At 42.8% G+C, this 19,652-nt stretch overlaps 1 protein-coding gene across 1 annotated transcript in view; it reads left to right on the forward strand.

The window, feature by feature from the left end:
- The first annotated feature begins 10,339 nt into the window (after positions 1–10,339).
- The window catches only part of LOC150076225 (copine-8-like), a 324,722-nt gene continuing 315,409 nt past the window's right edge, over positions 10,340–19,652 (forward strand). The window contains exon 1 of the mRNA XM_090387972.1: positions 10,340–10,446. The gene's annotated coding sequence lies outside the window, so the exon portion shown is untranslated. The remainder of the gene's footprint in view (positions 10,447–19,652) is intronic.

Raw genomic sequence — 19,652 nt, forward strand, 5'->3', positions numbered from 1 at the left:
ATTGGGGCCAATCTGCCTTGGCAACTGCGTATCTGTGGGGTGTTTGTATATTTGTTGTTGTTCTTGGCAGCGTTCTTGTTACTTTGCAGGTGATGACTCGATGGTCCGAGGTGGTCCAAGCGTCTTCCACCCTCCAGTCGGTCACGTGGTTCGCCAGGTTCCTAGTTGCTAGAGTGATATCGATGGTGGCCTCCCAGAGGGTGTTGCAGAATGTTGGCAGATGGTGCGGTTGGTTCAGTACAACAAATTGTGATCCTATCAGATAGTTTTCGAGTTGCTGCCCATTTGTTGTTCCTCTTCTGTCGGCAGTAACGCTGTGCCATAGTGGAGAGCGACAGTTTACATCCGCTCCTATAATTATTTTTTCATTCGGCAGAGTGTTTTGGAGACGGCGCAGGTAGTTGATTGTGGTCTCAATTTCCTGTCCTGGCCTGCTGTAAAGGGCCACTACATATAGGGAGCCTAGTGCTGTAATGAGCTGGGCACAGGCAGCCCAGGTCGTGCACAGTTGAGTTACTTTTGTTGCAGTGATTTTGGTGTTCCTGACTAGGACCGCTGCCCATGGGGTGTCCTCCTCCGTGTGGACGGCCTTATATTGCAGTGGATACCCCACCACCCGCTTTGCGTGAACGTATGGCTCCTGCAATATGATTATGTCGGATTGAGTGACACCCCCCCTATGCCACTGCGGACTACGCGAGACATGGGGGCACTTGATGTACGACTGCCCACTGTACGAGGATCTCCGCTGCCGATTTATAACCACCACCCGAATAATGCTAAGAGACCAGGAATATCTGATACTAACTGAAAAAGATACTTATAGTGCCTTCACTCAATATGCGCAAGACCTCTTCACAAGAAGGCGGACTCTCCCGCATCCACAACCACAACAACAACCATGATATGATATGTGGACCTCCTTCGGACAGGACACAGCCTCATGAGTGACTTTCTATTCAGCTGAATTCCAACCAGTCCAATGGGACCGCAGAGCTTTCTGCATATGCCAGCCATAATGGCAATCGGTGCCGGCGCTCTTGCTGGACCCATCTTTCTTTCCCCCTCCCTCGGCGGTAGGGGAGGAGACAGGAGGTTTTTCCCTCCTGCCTTCCCCCCTACTCGCCAACCCAGATTTCCTCCTGGTGGGGCATGGGCATGCCCCACTGAATTATAATGGGGCCGCCTCCTCTATCGACCCCATGTCTTCTGTCTTTCTCCCCCCAGTCTTCAGTCTCCTCTCCCTCTCTACCTGCTCGCCAGCGTATATCCCACAGGTCAAAATTTAATAGCTCCAAATTAAGTTCGCTCACATTTCGGTCTTTCAATCTAGCGATCAACCCACGCAAACGGTTTTTTTTTTTTTTTTTTTTTAAGGTCCTTGCCACTGAAATCTCAGGAAACTAGGTGGCAGGGCCTGCCAGAGTAAATAACTGTAATACTAATGTGCCTGGTCTGCCTCCACGGGGCGAAGTGTGTGCAACGTCGGGCCTCAGCTGTGGTCCGGCGGCTAAATGGCCAGAAGAACAACGGTACACAACATCACACACCTCAAGATCCATATACTTTTAAATCTCTGGCCTTTACAGTGAACTGTATCACACCACAATGTAAACTACGCGGAGATGGGGGAAACCCCTGGTGCCGTTTGACCCTAAACACACACTTTACACTTTACACTTTTATTCTTGCAGGAAGATCAAAATAATGATTCGATATTGATAGAAAACCAAGAAGAGGCGGAGAACCCCGGCCCAGGAGCTCCCTCGACCAAAGGAAAAAAATGGAAAATGACTGCTCCGAAATCAGAAAGGAGAACACGCTCGCAATCCGAGCAAAAGGAGACAAATGAAGTAGCTGCCACACAGAATGACGTTACAGAGGACAAACGGGATGCCAATGACGCACCAAAAAATGCGGAATCTCCCCCCATGGATCCTACGCTGCCCGAAGGTTCTGTTCTGGACCAGATGCTGGTCCTCCGGGTGCAGCTCGAAAACAAGTTGAAGGAATCCTCTAGCAGAATAACCACTGCCCTCAGAGGAGAAATTGTGACCATCTGGACCAAGCTGGAAACGGTTCTACAGAAGGTCCACGTAGAAGCAATAACAAATAAGGCCAAATTGGAAGCGTACATGGAATGTGGGGCAAAACAAATGCCACAGCGGGCACCCACTTACGCAGAAACGCTGAGGAAACCTACAAATGTACAGACCAAAAGTCAATCGGTCAAAAGAAAAACCCTTCTGCCTACACCCAACATAGTGGTTGTACGACGTAGGGAATGAAAAATCCACCAGTGAGGAAATAAAGAAGAAAGTCACAGAGAACTTGAAAGAGGACTTCGGCGCTACTAGAATCAAAGCTATCCGAAAAACCAGGAACCCCGGAATAGTTATTGAAACAGCAACCAGACAAGAAGCACAGCAGATAATAACAAACCCCAAGATCTTCACCCTAGGCCTTACCGCGGAGGCCCCCAAAAGAAAAGGGCCATCTGTAATCATTTTTGATATTGACCAGGATATGACATCTGAAAGTGTAAGGGAAGAGATATACAGAAAAAACCTCTTAAACCAATTACCTGACAAGGATGAAAAACAGCTAATCATACCCAAGTACAGAACAAAATCTAGAAATAGTGGAAACTGCAACTGGGTGGTAGAGCTGGCCCCTGAAGCATGGCAGATCCTACGAATGCAAAACACCATATACATAGAGTGGAGCAGTCATAGATTTAGAGAACGTGTGGATGTACCAAGGTGCTTTCGATACTGCAAGTACGGCCACACAACACACACCCGCGCCCAAAAAGAAGCAACATGTGGCCACTGCTCTGAAATGGGCCACAATTACAGCAGCTGCCCAAAGAAAGAAAAAGATCCCATCTGCACCAACTGCAAATCCCTGAGGTTAGATCATGCCCATTCCACACGCGACACAAACTGCCCAACTTACCAGAAAGCTAAGAGTTCATACCAGTCACGAATCAATTATGGGGATACACCATAAGAAATTTAATAACGGAATCCTTGTGGTGCACCAAATAAACGCGCAGCGGGTCAGAGCAGTGGCCGACCAAGTACGGCAAAGCGCTGATGAGGCAAACGCAGATGTTATCCTGATACAGGAGCCCTACACTCACACAGGGCAAGTCAGGGGCTATCCGCTCCGATATAAAATTGTACAGTGCAACGAAGACACTCCGAGGGCGGCGGTGATAGTACGGAACCAGGAGATAACCACAACAAAAATACCACAACTCTGCACGCCATGGGCAGCATGTGCCCATATTATTAGCTCTCTTGGCAGCCTGTATATGATATCGCTGTACTCCAGACCCGGAATAGAAATAGATTTCGCTATCACTTTACAAACAGTGCAAAAACCCTAACAGGACAAAGAGTCATAATCAGCGCCGATGTAAACTGCCGCTCCCCTGTCTGGCACAGCACTACACCAGACCGACGAGGTACCAGGAATGGACAGAGGCTTGAGGAGTTCCTAGCAAATTTTATCTTCACTGTAAAGAATCAACCCTTCAATCTACCGACATACTGCAACACCTTATGGGAATCAACCATAGACATCACGCTAACCACAAGAAACATAGCAGCTCATGTGACCGATTGGACTGTGCAAAACGCCTGGACCACATCGGATCACCGCACAATCACCTTCAATATCAAGAGAACGATGCCAAGACCAACAAATGGCAAATACATGGCGAGCAGGTTCGCCATCAAAAAGGCACACTGGGAGCTCTTTCGAGAACAATTGATCCGCAAAGCACAAGAGGAAGTGACCGGATGGGAGAGTGACAGGATGGAAAACGTAGACAGGATGCAGGAGAAAGTCACCCACATTATAACCACTGCAGCGGAAATGGCGATGAAAAGGAAGACACCCTCCGTAGGAGCCATGACGTGGTGGACCCTGGAGTTACAAAGACTACGAAAGAAAGTTCAAATAAAGAGAAAAGAATACCAGAGGGCGCGGAGAACCTGGCCACCCGCAGAGGTAGCCTATCTAAGACATCAATACCAACAGCTACGCAATGCCTACACTGAAAAAATAAAGAAAAATAAGAAAGCCTCCTGGGAACGACTACTCTCTGCGACCGGAAATGAGGACCCCTGGGGGGTTGTATACAAAATAACCACAAATAAGCTCCCCAGGGGGGAAATAACGACGGCAACAAAAACACCTCAAGGATCCCTCACTAAAACATGGGATGATTCAATTAATAATATTCTAAATACAATCATTCTAGAACCCCCAGACAACCTCAGTGACAAGCAAGAAGAAATCTCCCAAGCGAACGAGGCATACGCATCGCAACAAATGGAGCCGCCCTTCACCATGGAGGAGCTACAAAATGCTGCAGCACAGATGCGAAATAAGAAATGCCCGGGACCGGACCTCCTGGAGCCAGAGCTGATCAAAAAGGCTGTGGAACACATACCTGGCCTCCTGCTCAAACTTCTAAACTGCTGCCTGCAAGCAGGGAAATTTTCGACCTCCTGGAAAACCGCAAATCTGAAACTCATCCTGAAGAACCCTAACAAGCCACCGGAACAACCGGATTCCTACAACCGGATTCCTACCGACCGATAGCTTTACTGACTACCCTGAGTAAACTATACGAAAGGCTGTTGCACAAAAGAATTATGAACCACTACAAAGCTGCAAACCTAGAATCACCAAAACAATATGGATTCAAACCGGGATTATCAACCATAGAAGCAGTCCAAAACCTTATATTCAAAGCAACCCAATGCGACAGGAAGTACTTCCTAGTCATTGCAGTGGACTTCGCAGGGGCGTTCGACACCCTGTGGTGGCCGAGCGTCCTCGGCCGGATCCGGGAGGCAGCGCTCCCAACAAACCTCTACAAGTGTATAAAGGATTACCTAACTGACCGAAGAATTGAGGTGGTAAGACCTTTTCGAAAAGTGGCTCGATGGGTCCGCAGGGGCTGCCCCCAGGGCTCGGTCTTGGGGCCACTCATGTGGAACTTTGTCTTTGACGACTTCCTGGCTCAGGACTTGGGCGAAGTGAGCTGCCAGGCCTTTGCTGACGATTTGGTCCTGATGGTGGAGGCAGACTCCAGATCGGTCCTGGATACTCATGCAAACCAGGCAATACAGGTGTTACAGGATTGGGCAAAGCTACACATGTTGAAGATCTCACCCACGAAGATGAACTCTGTTCTACTGAAAGGAGTGCTTGACATCCACAGACCACCGCAAATAAAGATAGCAGGAGCAACCATCAAACTTGCAAAACAAATACGATACTTACGAATTACAATCGACAGTAATTTATCCTTCACCCCCTCACATCATCCACCTGAAAGAAAAACTAAGGAATTACGCAGCATTAATAGCAAGAGTCTCACGCAGGGACTGGGGATTAAACAGAAAAACCCTGTCCCTGTATTACAAAGCAATTTTCATCCCAGCCGTTACCTACGGATCCCCGATATGGTACAAAAAAGCAGGAACAGTAGTAAATAAAAGACACCTGGACACAATCCAGCGTAGCATTATGCTCATCATCTCCCGTGCATGCAGAACAGTGAGCACGCACGCCCTCCAGGTCTTGACAGGAGTCCTCCCACTGGACCTGGATGTGACTCGCTGCGGGCTCATGTACCACCTGTCTAAGGGAACACCCACTAACATCTATGGACTCACCCTAGAACCAAACAACAACCTCAAAGCAGAAAAGCATAGAATCGTGGCTCACCTGCTACAGCTGTGGCAGGACAGATGGACAGCATCAAATAAAGGCGAAGTGACGAAGAGATTCATACCACTGGTTGCCAAGACGTATCCAAAAGCCCCCCCCAGCCGTGGTTTAACCCGGGGTTAAATGCAACGTACTTACTAACGGGCCATGGCCCATTCAAGGCAAAATTGAACATGCTGGGTATAATGGAGGAGCTAACTTGCACCTGTGGTGAGCCTGAAACATGGCATCATATAATGCACGACTGTGAGTGCTATGAGGAACACAGAAGCCTGCTAATAACTAAAATACAGTACATACCAAAAAATAAAGAACACCATCTCTTGGACACAGAAGACGACTACGCGGCTTTCAGCCAATTTGCACGAGAAGTCTTCGACCGAAAAAGAACGGAAATTGCCATCCACAATGAATGAAAGTAAATTACATGCTCGAAGAAAATCGACTACCCCACAAGACTGCAAAGAGTTAGAGGAAATCAAAATGAAGAAGACAACCCCGACCAAAGTGAGGCCATAAATGGATCAAAGGACCCAACAGGACCCTACAAAGATCAAGAAAATAGCAAAGTGACAAGGAACCTGGTCAGACACAGCCATAGGAACTAACCGACGAAGATGAGTACATGCAAACAAACCAAGTGACAAAAAGCCCGGACTGGACATAAATGCAGGAACTACTTGCATTACGCCATATGGCGGTATGAATAGGACACCCTAGTCCTATTCACCTTTAATTCCCAATCCCCAGGCAGGGGGAGACGGTTTCCTGTTTCCCCCCTGCCACTCCCCGCTTCTCTACCTCTGGTGGGGGACACCTTTTGGGGACACCTACTCTATTGTCCCCATACTTCTGGCTTTTCCCCCCACTCCTTAGTCTCCCTCCCCTACTCTGTCTATACACTAGCGAACGTCCCACACAATGTTAAAAAATTAAAATATGTCCAAATTGAAACCGCGCACGCAAAACTCTTTCGGCTTAAACCTTTTTCAGCGATTATTTTATTTTTTTATTTAATTTTTTTTTTTTTTTTTAAGGCCCTAGCCACTGAAATCTCAGGAAACTAGGTGGCAGGACCTGCCAGAGTAAAATATCAACTACTGGGTACCTGGTCTGCCTCCACGAGGCTAAGTGTGGACAACGTTGGGCCCCAGCAGGGGTCTAGCGGCTAAATGGCCAGAAGAACAACGATACACAACACTAAATTTACAAAATCCATACACTTTTAAATCTCTGGCCTTTACAGTGAACTGTTACACCTACAATGAAAGCAACGCGGAGTTGGGGGAAACCTCCGGTGCCGCTAGACACGAATACACTTTACACTTTATTCTTGCAGGAGCTAACCTTCGTAGAACAGACAAAAGTTCTGGGAGTAGTAATCGACAACCGCCTGTCTTTCTTCCATCTACAGCATCTGAGTTCCAAGACCAAAAGGTTCTCTGCCACAATTATAAGGATCTCAAGAAGTGAGTGGGGACTATCAAAACGAACCCTTCTTCTTTATTATAAAGCTGTCTTTCTCCCAATAGTAACCTATGCTGCCGGGGTCTGGTTTCACAGAGTTCCCATCATTAAGATGAAAGAAAAGCTAAACTCTATACAAAGAGCTATGTTACTAGCGACCCATCGAATCTGCCGTACAGTCTCTACAGCAGCTCTCCAATTATAGCAGGCACCCTCCCTCTCGACCTTTACACAATCTACAAGGGTCTCTGCTATCGAATTAAAAAAGGTATTCCGGCAACGATCCTGGATATAGAACTCTCACTAACTACGGATATAAAGCAGGAGAAATCTCGATGTCTCAATGAACTCTTCGATGTATGGCAGACCAGATGGGATTCTTCTACTGTAGGGGTTATAACTCGGAGTTTTCTTCCGGAGGTAACCTTTGCAACCACTAGAAATGACGCCCGATGGTTCTCCCTCAGCCTCGAATCTTCCTTTCTCATTACCGGACACGGTTCTCTAAATGAGAAACTGCATACACTGGGACTCATCGACACTCCCTACTGCTTTTGTGGACAAAGTGAAAGTTGGAAACACTTGCTTCTGGAGTGTGTACATTACAACGATATCAGAAACCGTCTCCAGAATAAGATCCAGGACTTCCCACCAGCAGATCTGCATCAACTGATATGTACCCAAAACAACCTCGAAGCCTTCCAGACCTTTGCAGCTGAGGTATTTGCCTGGAGGAGGACAATGATCGCTAATCACCGACGTGGAAATGCCAATCATTAACAATTCCACTGCCAACTGAAAGTCACCCCTTCTACCGACTATTTTTTTTTTCTAACCTCCGTTCTGCATTGTTTCCGGGTCCTGCCCTGGAACTAGGAGCAGCTTTGGCTCACCTTTTCTTCTTTCTCACTATGTGCAGGATAGATAACCACTCTAACATTTTTTTTTTTCTTACTCTCTCTCTGCTGGCACCCCGACTTACATCTTCCTCTTCACTGTGGGATTAAAATTATTTAATTATTCTGTAATTATTATTATTATTATTTAATTATTTTTATTTTTTTTTTACTTGTGCTCTGTTCTGACACCTGGGATGTGGACTATCATTGGTGCCAGACAGCTCTCCCCCTTTTTTTTTTTCCATCACAGGGAATTTATTTTATTTTATTTTTCTTATTTTATTTATTTATTTATTTAATATATTTTCTTTTTCACCACGGGGAATTATTATAATTATTTATTTGTTTATTATTATTATTTTATTATTTTTTTATATATATATTTTTTTTTGCACCACGGGAAATATATTTTGTTTTTGTTTTTAGTTTATTTAATTTTTTTATTTTTTCTCCTCTTGGAGTGGGCCCCCAGAGAAATATGGCCCACCTTTTGGCAACATCACGTGGTTCAGAGTCTCGTATCGAGACAGTACGTGCTCCACTGGGACTGGCCCACCTTCCCGTGGCGTGGACGAGTACCCAGAATCATCTGTCCAGGTGACTGATGCTTCTGGGTAGCCAAGAGGCCAGAACAGAACACACACACAATACACACAAACCGACGTCACACACATCTGGCCCATTTGTAGTGATACTGTTCTTCACAGAGATACGGGGTGGAGTTGAACTCACGTTCTATGAGCCGCCCTTTACAAAAACACATGTCCACATATTCTTGCAGGAATGGAATCCTTTATCCCACGCTCCACTTTAAAATCTCGTTCTTTTTCTAAACCTTGGTTTTTCAATAAATGTGCTAAGGCTGTTCTTATATCTCGCAAAAAGGATTCTTCTGCTCCTATGCTTATCTTTAGTGACACTCCGATTTCTAGGCAAAATGGTATATTTCTTTAGGGGATTACCTTGACTTCTCTCTCTTGGCAGAAGCACATTACAAATATTGCTTCCTCTGCATCTATAAAACTTGGTTTTCTCTTTCGCTCTCAGCGTTATTTTGCTTCCAAACAGTTGCTCACTCTGTATAAATCGCAAATCCGCCCTGCCATGGAACATTGTTCCAATATCTGGGGCGGTGCCGCCAAAACCTCTCTCGGGCTTCTTGATTCCATTCAGAAGAGGGCAGTTAGGTTTATTAATGATTCATGTCTAACAAAGTCTCTCCACTCGCTGTCTCATAGACGTACTGTTTCTGCTGCATGCCTCTTCTATACTGTAGATATTTCCATGGGCACTGTTCTTCTGAATTGGCTTCTATAATTTCCGCTCTCTCTTCAGTCCGAACACGTGCCGCCACCAGCCAACATCCATTTACTGTCCAACTTGAAACTCACAGAACCAACTTTTCATCTTCCTCATTTATTCATTCAACTGCCGTTTTCTGGAACAACCTTCCTTCATACGTATTTCCTGAAAATTACAGTCTAGAGAAGTTCAAGTCCAATGTCAACAAATATCTTCCTTCGTCTTCTCAACCTCCAACCCAAGCACGGTACTAAGTACTATAGGTTCTAATACCTCTCGTGTTTGGGGTTTACATAAAAAAAAAAAAAAAAAAAACTCTATGGACAGGCAGATATAGTGAGCGTCAGGCATGATCAGTCAAGTCGGAGTTGATAGTAACTTGCATCTGGTCGTGATGCGTTAAAAGTATAGAACAATTACTGAAAGTGTAGAAAATTACCAAATTCTTTCTGAAAACAGATTAAAAGTATATGAAAAAATTACGAAAGATCTTATATTTCATTATTTTTAATTGAACAAGCGCCGCGCATGCTCCGTCAGAATTAAAGGTTTGGTGACAAGTCGGAACTGTTCCATCAGAATAGGATTGAGGATAGGTTGGAGCTGAAGACGACTTGCTATGTAACCGTGCCCATGACACTATACTGGAGGGTTATCCATCAGAATAACAGGTTTTAATCCTTGTTCAGTAACGAGTCGGAGCCGAAGTGATCCGACACTATCACGCTTGAGTTCACAATACTAAAATAAAGCTTTACCATCTTTTGTTTATTAAAGACTCATTACTACTCTGTGTATACACTGTAATCAACTTACACCGTTCGTTACAATAACAATAGCTATGGACTCAGTGAGTTTTTCTGTTAATCAATAGTCAGAGAATAGAGTGAGGCAGTTATATAATTCTGCAATTCTTGGCTTGTATATGTATGGTTGGGCAGAATTATGTTTTCTGTTACGTGTTGTTTAAAAGTTTTCTCTTGTACCGTTACATATCAGTGTGTTTAATGAAAGTTTGAAGCAGGTAAATATTTAAATTTATATGCTGGGAGAGAAAAATTAAGAAATAAGATAAGTTATTTCGGTTTATGTGCGATAACCTAGCTTTGCGATAAAGCTAGGTTAAATAAACTGGAACCGAAAATAATGTTATTTTACTTCAAAGATAAAATTTGGTTATTTTACAAAAAAAAAAAAAAAAAAACCCAACAAAAAACTAATTACAGATGGAACAAAAGCAGCAAATTAATGCACAATGAAGGTTTTTAGCGATGTGCGACACTGCTATATGTATCGAAAGGTACCTACCAGACAAGTATTCTGCATACTGCATGTTGGGTTAGGATAGATCATTCTTCCATCTTTATAGCCTATCAATCAAATTATTAAAAATTTAAAAAAAAAAAAAAAAATACCAAAGTATGACACCGTTAGCAGCGCAATTCACGACTTTTTGCCAGTGTCGGATTTTGAATCAAATTCGTACTTCCCGCCACATTTTAAGCCAAAGTGGGCGAAGAGGCCTAAGAATATGTAATTATAGATTTGTATTTTCACAAAAGGAATCGACTGAGAGTCTTTTGGTCGCGAAGCCCAAACACGTGACGGTAAAATTTAGATTATGGTGCCACTGGGCGTGGCCAACGAAAAGTGAATGACGTGTTGCACCTCCCCTAATCCTATCACCCAACCAGTAACAGGCAAAGGCCACGTGACGAACCGAAGATAACGCGGGGCCTGAATTGAGAAAAATGGTTGCAATTAGAAACAAAAAACGATGAAGGAGCAAAATGAAAAGGCAATAATTTAATAAAAATATTCTTTTTTTTTTTTTTTTTTTTTTTTTGGAGGCTTCTGATAATATTTCAAACTAACAAGTCTTACAATCACTGCTGCTAAACAATTCAAATTTTTAAGAAACCACATAAACACAAAAAAAAAAATCAGAAGCACCTCATCAGGGGAATGCCCTCAATCAATGTCTTCACCTGCAGGCTTCCATGGCTCCCCCAAATTAGTGGCATAAACTAACACAACCTTTTTTCACTAAAATGAAAGTCTATTAAAAAGCCCACACTTCTTTTGCTTGATTTTTTCCTGAATTTGTGGCATAAACTAAGCTAACCTTTTTTCACTAGACAAAAATGAGTCTATTGAAAATGTGACCTTCACCGTAATTGTTTTTGCATTCTGATTGTGACTACTTTTCTCAGTTCAGGTCAGGTCCTTCATGTGACTATCTCATGTGGCCTTTCCCTGTAACTGTCATGGAACACGAAGAGGGGAGCAGCAATCACATCCTTCACTTCAATCAATTGTTTGTCAGCCCTGCCCAATAGCATTGTAATCTCAAGTTTAGTCCATGTGGCTTATGCCTAAATCTAGCATGCCCACCCCCCCCTTCAAGATGGCACAGCACCCTTTTTTTTTTTTTTTTTTTTTTTATGAAAACCCCAAACACGAAAGGTATCAAAACCTATAGTACTTAGTACCGTGCGTGGGTTGAAGGAGAAATATGGGGGGGGGTGCCGGAAACTTTGCTCTAGAGACTAAACATGGGTTTCACCACTTCAAGCCTCCAATAAGCAAAGTGGTGGTATTTCACCGGTTGATGAAAGTCATCTACCACCTACTGTGCCTCTATACCCCAATTCGGCTGTAAATTCACCACAATGCTCCCCTTTTTTTTATTTTATATAGGTCCTTACCACTGAAAATCTTTGGAAACTAGGTGGCAGGGCTGGCTAGTGTACTTAAAAAATCTACTGGGTGCCTGACCTGCCTCCTTGTGGCAAAGTGTGGGCAAGTGGGATGGGATACACTTAAATAGAAAGGGTGCAAGAATATTTGCTGATGCTATCGAGGCAGTGTTAGGTGGGTCGGAAAACTGCTAGCTTGGGGGGAGACAAAGACCAATAGATTGACAGTAGCCACTGGCAGAGGTGAAAGAGATTCTTGCACTGCTTCTATTAGAATGAGCAGAAGCCTGAAAAACAAGATGCATGGTATTTCAGAGACTGCTGGGAGCCATTGCGGTACAAGTAAACACATGGGTTGTGTTAGGGTAGCTAAGAATAGAAACAGGTGCAGGTATACTTGCATGTACACCAATGCTAGGAGTTTAGTAAATAAATTTGATGAATTTGAGGTATTGCTCAAAACATCAAAGGCAGATATTGTTGGGATATCAGAGACGTGGTGTCACACAGATATAAGGGATGCAGAAATGCAATTTGGGGAGTACAACGTCTACAGAAAGGATAGACAGGATAGGAAGGGGGGAGGGGTTATGCTATTAGTTAAGAAACACATAAAAACCAAGGAAGTGAAGCCAGTCGACATCGCTGGACAGTGCAGTGTTGAGTCAGTTTGGTGTGACATAAGCATTGGGAGATCAAAATTGAGAGTAGGAGTGTGCTATAGGCCTAATGACTCTGATGAGTATAATAAGGAACTGTACAGGGAAATAGAGTGGGCCAGTAAATCAGAGAGTCTTATAATGGGAGATTTTAATTTCCCAGATATTGACTGGAATTTGGGGGCTGGTTACTCACACACTAGCAGGGCTTTTGTGGATTTATTGGATGATTGTTTTCTACATCAGCATGTTCGGAAGGCAACTAGAGGGAGTAATACTCTTGATTTGATTATCAGCAGTGATTCTTCATGCATTAAGAATCTGCAGATAAATGAACCACTAGGTGGCAGTGATCACAGTGTGCTGAAGTGGGATTTACTCAAAGAGGTAACTACCATTAGGGGTAAAGGGAAGGGTTATTGCTTCCGTAAAGGCGACTACGATGGACTGAGACAGTATTTAAATTCTATACAGTGGGACCAACTGATGATGTTACCAACAGCAAATTCAAAATGGGAAGCATTCAAAGAACTTATCTTGGAAGCTACTAGGCTTTACATACCAACTAAGAAATATTGTTCAAGGTTTAGGCCAAAATGGATGTCAGATGAACTAATGAGGCATATGGCAGAGAAGAAAAATGCATGGGATACTTACAAATTAACACATGACACAGAAGCCTATGATAGATACAAGTTGATATGCAACCAAGTTACAAAGGAGGTTAGGCAGGCGAAGTCAGATTACGAGAAATCCTTGGCAAGGGATGCAAAGAAAAACAGCAAAGAGTTCTTTACTTATGTAACCTCTAGAAGGAAGGGGATGAATCAGATTGGTCCACTTGATATTGATGGGTCAACTGTTGATGATCCTGCTCAGGTAGCTAACAAACTAAATGGATATTTTGCATCGACATTCACACATGAGGAGTTATTCAGCAAGGGGAATGCCAGAGGTGTATTCAACTCTAGCAGTAAGCTACAGAATCTTGAAATAACTGGGAGTAAAGTGGAGGAGAAACTGTTGAAGATAAACACAAGAAAGGCACCCGGGGTGGATGGGATCTATCCAGTTATATTAAAGGAGGCAGCAAAGGAAGTAAGCAAACCCTTAGCCATAATTATGAGAGCTTCCTTGGACTCAGGGGAGGTACCCATAGACTGGAAATGTGCAAATGTGACCCCAATTCACAAAGGAGGATCAAAGGCTGACACAAGTAATTATAGACCTGTGAGCTTAACTTCTGTTCCAGGAAAATTAATGGAGGCACTGGTTAAAGAAGCACTGCAGGATCATTTAGACAAGACTTCAGTTATAGCTCAGACACAGCATGGTTTTGTTAAGGGGAAGTCTTGCCTGACCAACTTGATTGGATACTATGATGCAGTCACAAAAGAACTGGATGCAGGGAATAACTTTGATATTATATACTTGGATCTTAGAAAGGCTTTTGATACTGTTGCACATGGAAGACTGCTACACAAATTGGAGCAGTGTGACATTGGAGGCAAATTTGTGCTATGGATAAAGGGGTGGTTGAGGGGGAGAAGACAGAGAGTGGTAATCAATGGACACTGCTCATCGTGGACTAATGTTATTAGTGGAGTCCCTCAGGGCTCAGTGTTGGGTCCATTATTGTTTTCTGTATTTATAAATGATATTGATGATGGTATATCAAGCTTAATGTCCAAGTTTGCAGATGATACAAAGGTTGGCAGGGTTGTCAAGGACACTACTGACACTATGCTGCTGCAACAGGATCTGGAAAGGTTGAGCAGATGGGCTGAGAGGTGGCAAATGAAGTTTAACATTGACAAATGTAAAGTACTACACATGGGAAAAAGCAACCCCAGAGCAACGTATCAACTCTGTGGTACTACACTGACAGTGGTAGAGAATGAAAGGGACTTGGGGGTGATTGTGCAGGCAGATATGAAGTTCTCTGAGCAGTGCAGACGGGCTGCAAGAGTAGCTCATGGAGTATTGTCAATGATATACAGGAATTTTTCCAGCAGGGATAAGGAGGTGATTATTCCATTGTATAAGGCAATGGTCAGGCCACACCTAGAGTACTGTATACAGGTCTGGAGGCCTCATTTCAAGAAGGATGTAGAGCTGCTGGAACGAGTACAGAGAAGGGCAACAAGATTAGTGAATGGAACAAAGGGTGCTGTGAAGTGGAAGTGGTTTTTTTTTTTTTTTTTGGCTGATGCTGCATAAGCTTGCTTTCTTGCATCAAATGCCTCTACTAATGCTAATGCTAAAGTGGGTCCCAGTAGGGGCCCAATGGCTAAATGGTCCGAACATAACACTACATGACACAGTCCAATCCCCACACGCTTAAATCTCTGTCCTCCACAGAGTATAAAACATGGAGATGTGGGAGCCCTGGTGCCATAAGACAGCTAACACACTTTACTTTACCACCTTGCCCGCCACAGGAAGAGTACCATATCCACAAAATTGAAAAAATAAAGGCAGGAATGCCACAAGCAGACTTCTAGTAATGTTGATGCTTGTCTATTTGGATCATATTTCATTGTTGACTGCAAATCCCATCTAGCAAAACAACAGCAAATGTTCTGATATGATCCAAATAGAGAGAAAAATTGAAATGTGATATGTGTCATGGCTGTTGCCCTCCATAGTAAAAAATAAACATATCAAATAAAATGCTGATTTATACATTTATCAGCCTGTTTTTACCAGGTATTTTGCATCTACATTCATTAATGAGGAATTCTTTAGGGAAGGGGATGCCAGAAGTTTATGAAACTCTATCGAGGAGCCAAAAAATCTTGTGGTAACTGAAAAGATAGTGGGGAAGAAATTGTTGAGGATGGACATAAAAAAGGCACCTGGGGCAGATGCAGTCTATCCAATTATATTAAGGGAGGCAGTAAGGAAGTAAGCAAACCCTGGCAAAGGTAAAGAAAGCCAACACGAGAAAGCCAATACTGGGCAAAATCGCTTCCCGCTACAGCAGTTTCTCCCTGCACTCTCATTAAACAGATGGTGCATGTTATCGGTAGTGGCAGTAGAAGTTGATAGCGATGTATTGATTCGTTTTTTCTCATTATTAAAAGCAGATTATCAGAGTTCATGAGTGTAATGCCTTCACGGTTGAAATTTACTTATGGGTACACCCTCCAGACTGCCTCAGTGTTAAAGTGTTTATCTCCCCTTGCCTTCCCACTGTTTTAAACCGATAGGAAAACTACTACTGCCACTACTGATAATATGCACTGTCTGTAGAAGTTGTTTTTGTATTGGGTTAAAACAGTAGGAAGCAGGGAAAACTAATGAATACATTGTTATCCACTACTGATTACGCGCACCATCTGTTTACTGAGAATGTATGGAGAAACTGCGGTAGCGGGAAACGTGTTTGCCCACTAAGTTTCCCGTGCTTCACATGCTTCATACTAAGAAGCTGGTTGGACTCTTGGTGTGTTATTTCTCTTTGTTAGCTAGTTACCGACATAGTCAATCTCATATGTTATTGGTTAGGATTGTGCTCAGTATAGCTCATCTTTCTTCTTCTTCTTACTTCTCTTTTCAGGTTTCTTGCCCAAAACAAAGGAGGCTACATGTCTTTCCATACACAATCATAGTGTCAAATTCTGGTGGGTGTGCAATGTGTAACATTATTTTGCATGTGCATGGTCTGTTGATATCAAAAAAGTTTGGAAAGCATTGGTATGTTAGTTGGTGAGAAATGGGACATGTTTATAAATAACTTCAGCAGCAGATTCTTCATGCATGAAAAATCTGCAGATAAAAGAACCACTAGCTGCAGTTATCACAGTGTACTTTTGTGAGATTTATCTAAAGATGTAACTATGCTTCCCTTCACCCTTGATGTCAACATCAAAGGTAAAGAGAAGAACTTTTGCTTTCATAAAGGTGACTATAGCATTCTCAGACAGATTTTAAATTCTATACAGAGTGACCAGTTGATATTGTTATTACCCATGGCAAAGTGTAATAACAATGTAAATAATAATGTAAACTAGGTAATGTAATATATAATAATGTAAACTAGGTAATGTAATATAATAATGAAGACTTGGGGGAGATCTGAAGGGGGGACACTTTTCCTATGAATCATGGTATTAAAAAATGTACTACTTGTTTAAAGTCTGTGGACATATCTGGAACAGGGCATGATGTAGCAAAAGGGGATATCTTTGTTGGTGTTTGGTGCAGAGTGTGAGGAAATGAGATGTGAACTTTGGTGTTCTGATGGCCATTATGAGAGTTTGAAGATAGGGTGGATGTGCTCAAAGGAATTAAAATAGGGGCCCATCAAGCTCTCAGCTGTCCAACTCAATGCCAGAGCTTACACTTGTCTGCTAGGCAGCACAGTGGCAGCCATCAGACAGAATGTGATCATTCCACAGGAGGTAGTTATGTTGGTGACCCCCATTGTCAGGGAACCCCTGGGGACTCACATCTGGTGAGTATGGCCTTGACACACCCAGGGTCCTGAGCTGGATATCATCATTCTTCTCTCTCTCTTGGGGATTCCCTTCTACTTTTCTCTCTCTTTCAGGGCAACTAGGGAATTTTTTTTTTGGCTGTTGCACCATATAGCTAATAATAATAATAATAAAAAATGTGAAATATGTTGTGCAAAACGAATAGGTGGAAAAGGACCAGGATATGTCTGTCAGTGGCAAAAGTAGAAGACATAGAGCAGATATCTATTAAGGGCATGAAAGGCGATATTGTACATATTTTCACTGATGATAAGAGTAGGAGATCTAACAAGTACTGGGCAGTGTTGGGGAAAAAGGTCGCAAGCTAATCGCAGAAACTTGAAAGCTTCGACAATTCTGCCCAGGACATGATTTGAGAGTATGCTGAGAGCCTGGAAGATACTGTGCATGGTTTTTGGGGTAGAATTTTTCTCAGCATGATGTGTGTTTGTTAACAGGAGAGACTGCTTCTACAGGAATGGGATACCCTTAAATAGAAAGGGCGCAAGAATATTTGCTGATGCTATCAAGGCAGTGTTAGATGGGTTGGAGAACTGCTACCTTGGGGTGAGATACACGCATTAATAAATTAACTAGAGGCAAATATAATGCAAATTGGGTAGTGTGGTAGTATTATTGCAGCATAACTGGCATATCAATAAGAACATTTGAATTTTAATTATATGTAATTAATAATATAAACTTCATAGCATAACTGGTGCATAGTGTTATTACTGCATTACATATAATTGTTTAGTGTAATATTTTTAATTATATTGAATTTCAACAAAAATCATGCTTAAGACCAGGGCAGCCATAGTGGGGGTGCTGTGACTCTGTGGTGAACTGAGGGGGGGGGATAGTTGTCCTCCTAATTGATTCTTGCACTGCTTCTATTGGAATGAGCAGCAGCCTGGAAAACAAGATGCAGGATATTTCAGAGACTGCTGGGAGTCATTGCAGGTACAAGTAAACACATGGGTTGTGTTAGGGTAGCTAAGAATAGGAACAGGTGCATGTATACTTGTGTGTACACCAATGCTAGTAGTTTGGTAAATAAATTTGATGAATTTGAGGTATTGCTCAAAAATATCAAAGGCAGATATTGTTGGGATATCAGAGACGTGGTGTCACGTCTCTGATATGTCACGTCCTTACAGATATAAGGAATGCAGAACTGGAATTTGGGGAGTACAATGGTGTACAGAAAGGATAGACAGGATAGGAAGGGAGGAGGGGACTATGCTATTAGTTAAGAAACATAAAATCCAAAGAGAAGTGAAGCCAGTCAACATCGCTGGACAGTGCAGTGTCGAGTCAGGTTGGTGTGACATAAGCATTGGGAGATCAAAATTGAGAGTAGGAGTGTGCTATAGGCCTAATGACTCTGAGTATAATAAGAAACTGTACAGGAAAATAGAGTGGGCCAGTAAATCAGAGTATCTTATAATAATGCTGTATTTTAATTTCCCAGATATTGACTGGAATTTGTGGGTTGGTTACTCACACACTAGCAAGGCTTTTGGGGATTTATTGGATGATAGTTTTCTACAGCATCATGTTCGGGAGACAACTAGAGAGAGTAATACTCTTGATATGATTATCAGTAGTGATTCTTCATGCATTACAAATCTTTGTAAAGGAACCAATAGGTGGCAGTGATCAGAGTGTGCTGAAGTGGAATTTACCCAAAGAGGTAACTACCATCAGGGGTAAAAGGAAGGGTTTTTGCTTTCATAAAGATGACTACGGTGCTCTGAGACAGTATTTAAATTCTGTATGGTGGGGACCAACAGCAAGTTCAAAATGGGAAGCCTTCAAAGAATGAATCTTGGAAGCTACTAGTGTTTTCCTACAAACTAAGAAATATTGTTCAAGGTTTAGGCCTAAATGGATGTCAGGATGAACTAATGAGATGTGGCAGAGAAGAAAAATGCATGGGATACATATAAATTAATGGGTGACATGGAAGCCTGTGATAGATATAAGCTGGTCTGTAACTAAGTCACAAAGGAGATTAGGCAGGCAAAGGCAGATTATGAGAAATCCATGGCAAAGGATGCAAAGAAAAACAGAAAAGAGTTCTTTACCTATGTAAACTCTAGAAGGAAGGGGATGAATCAGATTGGTCCACTGGATATTGATGGTTTAACAGTTGAGGTTCCTGCTCAGGTGGCTAACAAACTAAATGAGTATTTTGCATTTACATTCACACATGAGGAGTTATTCAGGAAGGGGAATGCCAGAGGTGAAGTAAACTCTGGCAGTGAGCTAGATGATTTTGTAATAACTGAGAGGAAAGTGGAGGAGAAATTGTTGAAGATAAACATAAAAAGGCACCTGGGGTGGATGGGATCTATCCAGTTATATTAAATGAGGCAGCAAAGGAAG

The sequence above is a fragment of the Mastigoproctus giganteus genome, chromosome 13 (genome assembly GCF_048544385.1).
Source record: "Mastigoproctus giganteus isolate SK-2022 chromosome 13, ASM4854438v1, whole genome shotgun sequence".
NCBI classification, from domain to species: domain Eukaryota; kingdom Metazoa; phylum Arthropoda; class Arachnida; order Uropygi; family Thelyphonidae; genus Mastigoproctus; species Mastigoproctus giganteus.